A 9,357-nucleotide genomic window follows, 5' to 3' on the forward strand; every position below is an offset into this window, starting at 1 on the left:
GCCGGTCACAGCCAGCCAGGCCCCTCCAGACTGCCCGCCTCTCACCCCACTCTGTGACCCCTCTGTTCTGGAATATTCTGGGGCTTTGAGCAGAGGACAGGCCTCCACCCAGCCATTCACTAGTTCAGTAGACACATGGTGCCTTCTAAGTGGTCGGCATCAGAGATCCAGCAAGGAACTAAACTAGCACTTATTAAGCGCCTCCTGTGTGCCAGGCATGGTTCTAGCAACTGAAGACCTCACCGCAAATAAAACACATCTGCCAGTCACCTGTGTGCTCGGCCCCCTGTGACGGCCACGGTGGCCGCCAGGACCTGTATGCCAGGACCTGCCCTGCTGACATGTCTGTAGCCACTAGAGGTAGAACGCTGAGCAAAACAATAATTAGCTGTGCCGGGCATCGGTGACACAATGGTGACCGAGAAAGTCATGGTCCTGTCCTCGATTGCTCACGGTCCCCAGGTGGGGTTGGGGACAGATGAGTGACAGAGGATATGTGATCCAGAAGCAGAATGAGGGCGGTGAAGAAAGGGCCCATGTTGTCACCCTGTGGCACCTCAGAGGGGCGGTCGGGGCTCCCCAGGTGAGTTGCTGTGGGGACCAGGGCAGCAGGGGTGCATGGCTGGGGAGGAGGGTTCCAGGCAGAGGGCACAGACAGGCGAATGTCCCTCAGGGGGTGGCGGGAGAGCCGGAGGGGCAGGAGGCAGGGGGAGAGGGGTGGCGGGGCCTGAAGACGCTGGGGACACAGGCCTGGCGGCAGGGAGCAGTGGCTGCACAATGACGATGACCTGGGGTAGGAGCGTGGCCCCAGGCGGACCTCCCCAGGCTTGGTGAGGGTTTGTGCCTCCGACTCTGGGCTCAGATGGGGGACCTGAACGGGAGGACATCTCACAGGACAGCCCAAGGGTGGGCCTGTGTGCATCTGTCTGTCTGTCTGTCTGTCTGTCTCTGTCCCAATCTATGGAGCACAGACTAGGAGCTGCCCTGGGCCTGGCGCTGTGTCTGTAACGCTGAGTCCTCTCACTTAGCTGTAGGCGCAGAGGCTGTGTCCCCGGCTGACCCCTCTGCTGGCACCTGGAGCTGTCAGCCTTGGTTCCCAGTGGGCTTAGTCACCCCACACAAGTGACATTTATTTATTCCCTCACCCGGCAGCGTGGCAAGAATTAATTATTTAGTGCCGAGGAAGGCACTGCGAACATGAAAAGTGCTGAGGCGACATCACAGGGAAGAATGGTGGCTGTGCCCACGGCTGGATGGCTGAGGTGGCTGAGGTCAGCCCCCAGGGTCCCTGTTCTGCCTGGGGGACAGTGAGGGTGAGGCCCTGAGGGGGAGGAGGGAGAGGGATGGGGGAGGGGAAGATGTAAAGAGGGCAGTGAGGAGGAGGGCACAGGAGGGGACACATGGCACTCTCTAGCTCAGCTGTGCACCTCCCTGGTGAGCTAGGGAGGACAGAAGAGAGGCCCGAGTTCAGGTGGCCACCTCGAGCAACGTCCTACAGCCTGGCTGCCACCAAGACGAAATCTGTGCCTGTCTGTGTGTCACACGCGTGTCCCTGTGTGTGCATTTGGACACGCGCACACAAGTTTCTGTGTGCACACCTGCGCGCATGTATGGGCGTGTCCGTGTGCGTGCTGTTTGGACTCCGTGCTGTGTGTGCGTGTGCACGTCTGTGTGCATGTGCACATGTGTAGGTGGCCGTGTCTGGGCACAGCCCCCAGTTCCTCGCTCTGGCAGGACCAGCCCCAGCTCCAGGGCAGCAGGGTCCCCAGGGTGTGTGACACTGGTCACCACAGCAGAGGACCGCAGGGACTCCAGGGCAGCCCTTGAGTCTGGAGCCTCGCCCTCCCCCTGGTGAGGCGAAGCAGGGTGAGGAGGAGGCAGGGAGGGGAAGTCCGTGGTGGGGACAAAAGCCTGCCAGGTTTGAACTTGGACTTGACTCAGTGTTTAACCTGGAGGATGCCTGCTGGGCCAGAAGGAGGCAGTGGGAAACCAGGAGTGCCAAGTTCACGCTCACTGCCATGCGAGGTGGCCCTGCCCCTGTCATCACAGGGAAAAAAGTTTGGGACACATTCACACCCCCACTCCATTAGAACCAGAAAAGCCAGCAGAGGTGACAATTGAGTGGCTGTTGAGTGGCCTCTGGCAGCTTCAGGCCTCTTCCTGCCCCATGGTTCCCAGTCCTCCACTCACCCCAGTGGCCAGGGCCATGCCTACATTCAGTAGGTGCCCAATAAATGCCAGTTCGTGGGACCTGGCTATTTGAGGGCCTCTGTAACATACAGCGGAAAGGACGAGGGGACACAGGGCCCCCTCAGGCAGCCCGTGGGCTCCAGTAGGACGCTGTCCATGGCGCCCACAGCTGCAGCATGTCCACTGAGGGCTCTCCAGTAACCTCCGGTGCCTCAGTTTCCCTACCTGTGGCATGGGAGCAACGCGGTGGGGTACGGTAGCCTTCGGCTCACAGGGCTCAAACCAATGTCCAGTGCAGGCCTAGGCTGGGCCTAGGCTGTCGTCAGGGACCAATGCTAGGCAGGGCACCCTGGACCTGCACCCGCTCAGCCCTCTACACGCAGGTCCTGTCACCCATCTTGGCATCGTCTTTTAGATAATAAAACGCCCTGGACAGATGCAGCAGTGACCGGAGGTCACCTAGCTGGATGGTGACCAAGCTGGACTCCAGCTGCCCCCTTGGGGGACAGATGGCGTAGAAAGGGGAGTGGGGGCCTCTGGGGAGGAACGGCTGGGGTGCCCTGCTCAGACGGCAAGAGCGTTGCATGCTAACCAGACCTCAGGGGCCACCAGGGTCTCCTGACTGCAATAGGAGGCCACCCTGGAGGCCGCTCGTCCTTGAACTCCAAGGCCGCTGATGCACAGTGGCTTTGGGACAGGCTCTTTCAGTTGTTCTCCTCCGCCGCCCTTAGTCAGGACTCTCCTCGTGGCCCCATGATGGCTGCAGAAGATCTGGTCGTCACATCCCCACAGACAAAGTGCAGCCCAAGATGAGGTGAGGCAGCCACCTCTTTTCCTGTCATTTCTCTCTCTTTCTCCCCTCCACCCTCCTCTCTCTCCCTTTGTTGGCAGCACTGGAGTTTGAACTCAGGGCCTCGAGCTTGCAAGGCAGGCGCTGTCCCTCTTGAGCCATGTCCCCGCCCTTTTTGCTTTGGCTGTTTTTCGGATAGGGTGTGCAGATGTTTCTCTGGCCGTCCTGACAGGCCTCCTATTTAAGCCTCTTGCATGGCTGGGATGACAGAAAAGCGTCACCACGCCTGGCTCATTCAGTTGGGGTCTCACTAACTTTTTGCGTGGGCTGAACCCGGACCACGATTCTCATCTCCACCTCCTAAGTGGCTGGGATTACAGGTGTGAGCCACCAAGACTGGCTATTTCTCTTTTTTTTTAAAAAGCAAATAAATATCCCCAAATTTCCACCCCCTCAACCCTCCACAAACACCTCATTGGCTAGAGTTGGGTCACATGAATAGCCCGCGAGGAGGATGGGGTGACCTTGTCTGGCTTAGAGTGGAATTCCGGGAATTCTGGTGAAATCTGGCCCTCAGCCTATCTTTTTAAATAAAGCTTTATTGGTACGCGGCCATGCCCACGGCCTGGCTCTTCCGGGACTAACCGGTACTGGGCTGAGTCACTGTGAACGACAGAGCCTGACGAGGGACAGGTGGGGCTGTGCGGGCAGTGTGGCTGCTCATGGAGAAGAGCCCGGGCCACCCCAGAAGTGACGAGGGACCAGCCCTGTGGCCTAAGACCCCAGGGAGCCTCTCTTCTGGGTGCCTCCTCCAGCAGCCAGGGCCCTGCAGGCCTGGTGACTCCAGCATTCAGTCCTGGTCTCCATCCTCACACGGCTTCCCTGGTGAGTCCGTCCGCCTCCCACAAGGACACTGGTCACAGTGGATTAGGGGCCACACATGACTGCACGGGGCTGGCGGGGACAGATGACCCCCTCTGCTGCCTTCATGGATCTTCCACTCCTGCCGGGCCCCAGCTGCTCCCAGGGCCTCCAGGGCCGTGGAGACCAGACCTGTGAGTGTCCCCACTCGGTGCCACTCCTGCTGTGGCCAGGCCCTGGAGGACGGCCTCTCTCCTTAATGCCCCAGTGCCTCTGGCGCGCAGTTCCCCAGCTATGGCCAGGGAGAGGGCGGACCTGGCTCCTACATTTGCTGGGAGGACGGGGGACGTCCTGTCCACTGTGTTAGGGACACGGACTGCAGATGCACCCTGAGGTGCTTTTGCTGTGGCACAACCCTGCCGCTTGAAGCCCAGGTGCCATGTGATCGAGGCTGTGAACGTACAAACCCCAATTCCATCCTGTGATCCAGAATGAGTCAGCTCTGCCGTCCTTACTAACCTCATTCCCACTGCAGCCCCCTCCCCAGACTGTTAGGGTCCTGTCACCCTGACCTTGGCTCTGTCCAGGCCTTGCCACACCCATGGTCACCCCAGGGCCTTTGCACTGACTATGCCCTCTGTGGGAACACGTCCAGACAGATACTCCCACACGGACTCCCGTATTTGTCCAGAGTTCTGTACAAATGTCACCCCACGCACACTCCCATTCCAGCACAGCGCACATGTCACCGTCCCACGGAACTCCCAACTGGCTGAATTTCCCCGGTGGCTTGTTATACACCTGCCATGCCCCGTGCCCGGGGCCTGGGACAGAGTCAATGAAATTGTGCCCCGAGCGGCTCCCACCCACCCTGACCAGCGCCTAGTGAGTGCTGGCCCCTGTGTGAAAGGCCCGACAAGCTCTGCCCTGCAGTGGAATTTTCCAGATGATTTGTCCTTGGGCATCCACAGAGCATTTAATCTGCGCCTGCAGCCGGGCAGGAAGCAGCCTGCTCCGTAAGGCGCTTTCGTGCTAAAGCTGCCAGGTACCAGGACAGAGGCCTGTCCCGTCAGGAGGAGGCCTGTCACAGTCCCATCCCTGCCCCATGTCCCCAGGCTCCTCCATCCCCACCTGTGAGAGATGTCCCCGAGAAGTCAGGGGTCGGGCCTTTCAGACTTCCTACATATGAACCATTTGAGCACAGAAATCTCTTTTCCTTCTTCTCTTCCGTTTTAAAAATGCACACCTAAGGGGCCAGGCTGGCGTGGTGGTGCACGCCTGTAATCCCAGCTATACGGGCGGCACAGCTAGGCGAATTGCGGTCCAAGGCTCCAGGGAAAAGTGTGACACCCTATCTGAAAAACAAACTAAAGCAGACAGGACTGGGGCTGTGGCTCAAGCACTAAGCGTGCCTGCCGAGCCGGGATGAGATCCTGAGTTCAAATTCCAGTACAGAAAAAAAAAAGGTGCAGGTGAAAAATTCCAAAAGATGTCGAAGGGAGTAGAAAGACCCTCGCCCCTCGGTTTCTACCTCCGTTGTAGGGTGAGGAAGACCACGGCTGACAAGGGCTGGGTGCCCGTCATCCAACACTCCCAGACAGGGCCTTCAGCCCCTCCTAGGCTGTCGCCATTTTTTTTTGGTGGTCCTGGGATTTGAACTCAGGGCCTCACGCTGGCTAGGCAGGTGCTCTGCTGCCTGAGCCACTCCACCAGCCCTGTTTTGTGATGGTTTTTTCGAGATGGGTCACAAACTGTTTGCCCAGGGCTGGCTTTGAGCCTCAATCCTCCCGATCTCTACCTCCTGAGTAGCTGGGATTACAGGCGTGAGCCACTGGACAGATGGAGACTGAGGGAACAGCAAGCGACGGTGGAGCAGGGTCACAGCCAGCCTGGCTTTGGAGAAAGTGGCCGGAGGGCCACCACGCATGTCCACCTGGGCTCCTGGTTTGGTCTTGAGGTGTGCGGTGCTGTTTTCCCACGCTCAGCGTTGCTCTGGGACTTGCTTTTTTCTCATTTAACACACGCGGTCATTCACAAAGCGACCTCAGCACACCACAGTGTGTCCCCGTCTCCCACGGGGAGACCAAGGGCAGACCAAGAGCCAGCCGCCTCCCTCTCCTGGCAGCGGTGGGGTTGGCGCACAGGGAGCGAGGAGGGCCTGAGTTGTCACAAAGTCAAAATGAAGCCGCCAACACCAGAGCTCTGTCCCCAAGAGTGACTCGCGCGGTGGAAAGGGATGTGGGTGTCCGCCGGCCTCACCTTCCAGGGCCTGGGCCTCCTCCCCCGGGACCACCCCGGCCACGGACCGCGCAGAAAACCAGCGCCTGGCAGAGGACAAAATGTGTCCCTCGGAGCCCCGGCCACCGCGTGGGCTGGCAGGGCCAGGCAGCCAGCCACAGTCGGCCAGTCAACTTGGAGCAGGGAGAAGCGCTTCCAGAGTGACTGTCCGAGCACTGGGTTCCAGATCGCCTGCCACGTCCTTTTCAGTGGCGTTTGGCACAGCCCTGTGTCCCTCAGAGGAGGGGACACCGATGACTGCGCGGCAGGCGGGGCTGAGCCGTGACCCCTCTGCCTGTGTTTCTAGGAGAGACTCCACGGCCTGGTCCCGAACCCCTGGCCCTCACCCTGCTGGGTCCTCTCGGCGCACCTGCTAATCCAGAATGTGCCTTGGCAAAACCAGGGTGACCTGGCCACCGTCCCTTTGCAGCGAAGTGGCAGGGAGGCGTGACGAGCGCGCCCCAGCCTCCTGGGGCTGCGCTGTGACCTGGGCGCTCTGTCCAACGAACACGGCTGATGGCCCTCAAAGGAAGTGCTCACCGACCTGCACTTCAGACAGGGAAACCAAGGCACGAGTGGTGAAGCAACCTGTGCAAGCTCACACAGCGAGGAAACGCCAAGCTGGGATTCGAACCCAGGAGCCCAGCTTCCCCGCAGTGATGGAGAGGATAAATCACCCTCTGCTGTGTCTGATGGCCCCAGGGGCGCGGGTCTTGGGGGCTCTCGGTAAGGTAGAGACCGACTCCCGGCCAGCAGGACCAGCGTGTGCAAAGGCCCGGAGGAAGGAAAGCGACCGACTGAGAGAAAACTGCAGAGCAGAGCTCAGCGTGGGTGAAAACCAGGCACACAGTTGGCGCTCAACAAGTGGTGACAGACATTAAAGGACACCGGGACGAAACCCCGCAGGCCTGGCAGGCAGAGGAAGTGTGGTCCCCTCGCCTGCCTCTGCCTGGCATCCTCATCCTTCCTGAGAGCCACGCCCAGCCCAGGGTGTGAGTCCTGATTGGTCCAAGATGGCCACGCCCCAAGCAGAGGTTGGTCCAGTGGCAATCATGTGACACAAGCTGGCCAATCCCTGGTGAGCTTTTCCTCTCCCTGCAGGTGCCTGGCACTGAGCAGCTGTGAACAGTGGTGACATTCTCTCAGTGTCTGGGTCAGGAATCAGCCAGGGGCTTGGTGTCACTGAGAGCCACCTGAGCTGACGCCATGGAGAGTTCTCCCAGTCTCCGTCTCCAGCCTCACCCTGAGGCTCAGCCCAGCCTGAGCAGCGCCTCCTCCGAGGAGCCTTCCAGGACTGCCCTGGGCTGCACTGGTGACTTTCCACCGTGTCCTGGCACCTGAGCCTCTGCCCTCCATTGCTCACCATTTTGGTCGCTCCTTTGTTTTCGGGTGGGTCTCATGGGGGCCCAGGTTGTCGTCTGTCTGCACGGCTGAGTGCTGCAGGCCGTGGGCTGTCACCTCCCCTGTGCGTGAAAAGCTGTCGGGGACACTGGCAGTCCCGAAGGACTAAGGACGGGCCTGCTAGTTCTGTCCCTCTCCCCGTCTCTCACTTTGTCCTCTCTGCTCTCTTCCCAGCTTGGCTCCCCGCACCCCAAAGCTTCCTGGGGTCTGGAGTCGGGGGGCCTGGCTGCGTGACCTTGGGCGCTCACGTCCCGTCACGAGCCTCAGTTTCTCATCTGTGAAACGGGACAGCGCCCCGCCGTGCACAGGAGAACGGGGTACTGTGGGGATGGGAGCCTGGGATCCCCCTCTCCACCGCGCAGACTCTGTCAGCTTGACCCTCCCCGCCCTGAGCGTGAGCCGTTCACGGCGGAATTCTCACCCAGCACCGCGGGCGCCAGTTGGGGCCAGCAGCTGGATGGGCCTCGTTCTTCACGTCCACGCCAGCTGTTGGGCAGCTCAGTTCCTGGGAAAGCTGCTCCTTTTCTGCCCTGCTGGTGGGGGGTTTAGTGACGTCCTTAAGTGACAGCAAGAATGTGGTCCCACTACATACGCACCGTGGTAACTGATCCTCGATCCTCTCCCTGCGGTAAGTGATCCTCGATCCTCTCCCTGCGGTAACTGATCCTCGATCCTCTCCCTGCGGTAACTGATCCTCGATCCTCTCCCTGCGGTAACTGATCCTCGATCCTCTCCCTGCGGTAACTGATCCTCGATCCTCTCCCTGCGGTAACTGATCCTCGATCCTCTCCCTGTGGTAACTGATCCTCGATCCTCTCCCTGTGGTAACTGATCCTTGATCCTCTCTCTGCGGTAACTGATCCTTGCTCCCATCCAGCAACCAGGAGGGGCCAGGTGCTCCTTTCTCTTGGGGAGGAGAGAAAATGTTTTCAAAGGCACACTGACAACTGCTTCTGCCTTCTAAGGAAGGTGGGATGACTCATGCCGTGGGCACAGGAAGTTCTAACCTGTCCTCCTCTTAACAACAATCAATATGACAAGTGTCCTGAGTGTTCAAAGAAGCCTCAGGGCCACTCGAAGGAAAAAGCCTTGTTTGCAATTCCCGTTTCACAGGCCAGGTTAGAGGCACAGAGAGGGTGAGCAACCTCCCCAAGGCCACACAGCCTCACAGAGCAGTTTTAAAGTCAGCACGATGTCTGTGACAGGCAGATATTCAGTCAGTGGGCATTCTCTGTTCCCCGGTGACCAGCACAAATGTCTCTTCCTCTGAGTAGTCTTCCATGATTGCTCAGCCCTCACGACCTTGCTGTCTGTCCTCTGGCTTGCGCGGTGAGCTCTGTCGACTTGACTCCCCGTGCCTGGCACACAGTGGACAGTGACTGCTCTGTAGACCTGAGGTCCACGGTGGCTGTGATGGGGACAGATCGTTTTCATTCTTTCCCTAATTTCAGTTTAATGGCACAAAGTTTTCTCCAAGGCTTCTTTTCCAAGGAGGAAGGTACAAACAAGTGCAGAAGCCCTGCACCTGCGCTGCGCCCCCCTCCCCCTCCCTCTCTCTCTCTCTCTCTCTCTCTCTCTCTCTCTCTCTCTCTCTCTCTCTCGGGGCCTCCTCCGCCCACTGGAGGCCAGCTGTGGCCCTGGGCAGTGCGGAGTGAAAAGTGTGGTGAGTGGGTGGAGAGAGGGAACCACGGACGTCCAGCCTAGACTGAAAATATGGCGACACGATGACATCCACGATGACATCCACGAGTGACACAGCTCCCCTGCCCAGTCACTCACTCCTCAGTCCCTGGGTTCCCAGCTGACCGGCCATGACCCTGCCAGAGGGGACAGTCCCT

Source organism: Castor canadensis, chromosome 18, assembly GCF_047511655.1.
Source record: "Castor canadensis chromosome 18, mCasCan1.hap1v2, whole genome shotgun sequence".
Taxonomy (NCBI): domain Eukaryota; kingdom Metazoa; phylum Chordata; class Mammalia; order Rodentia; family Castoridae; genus Castor; species Castor canadensis.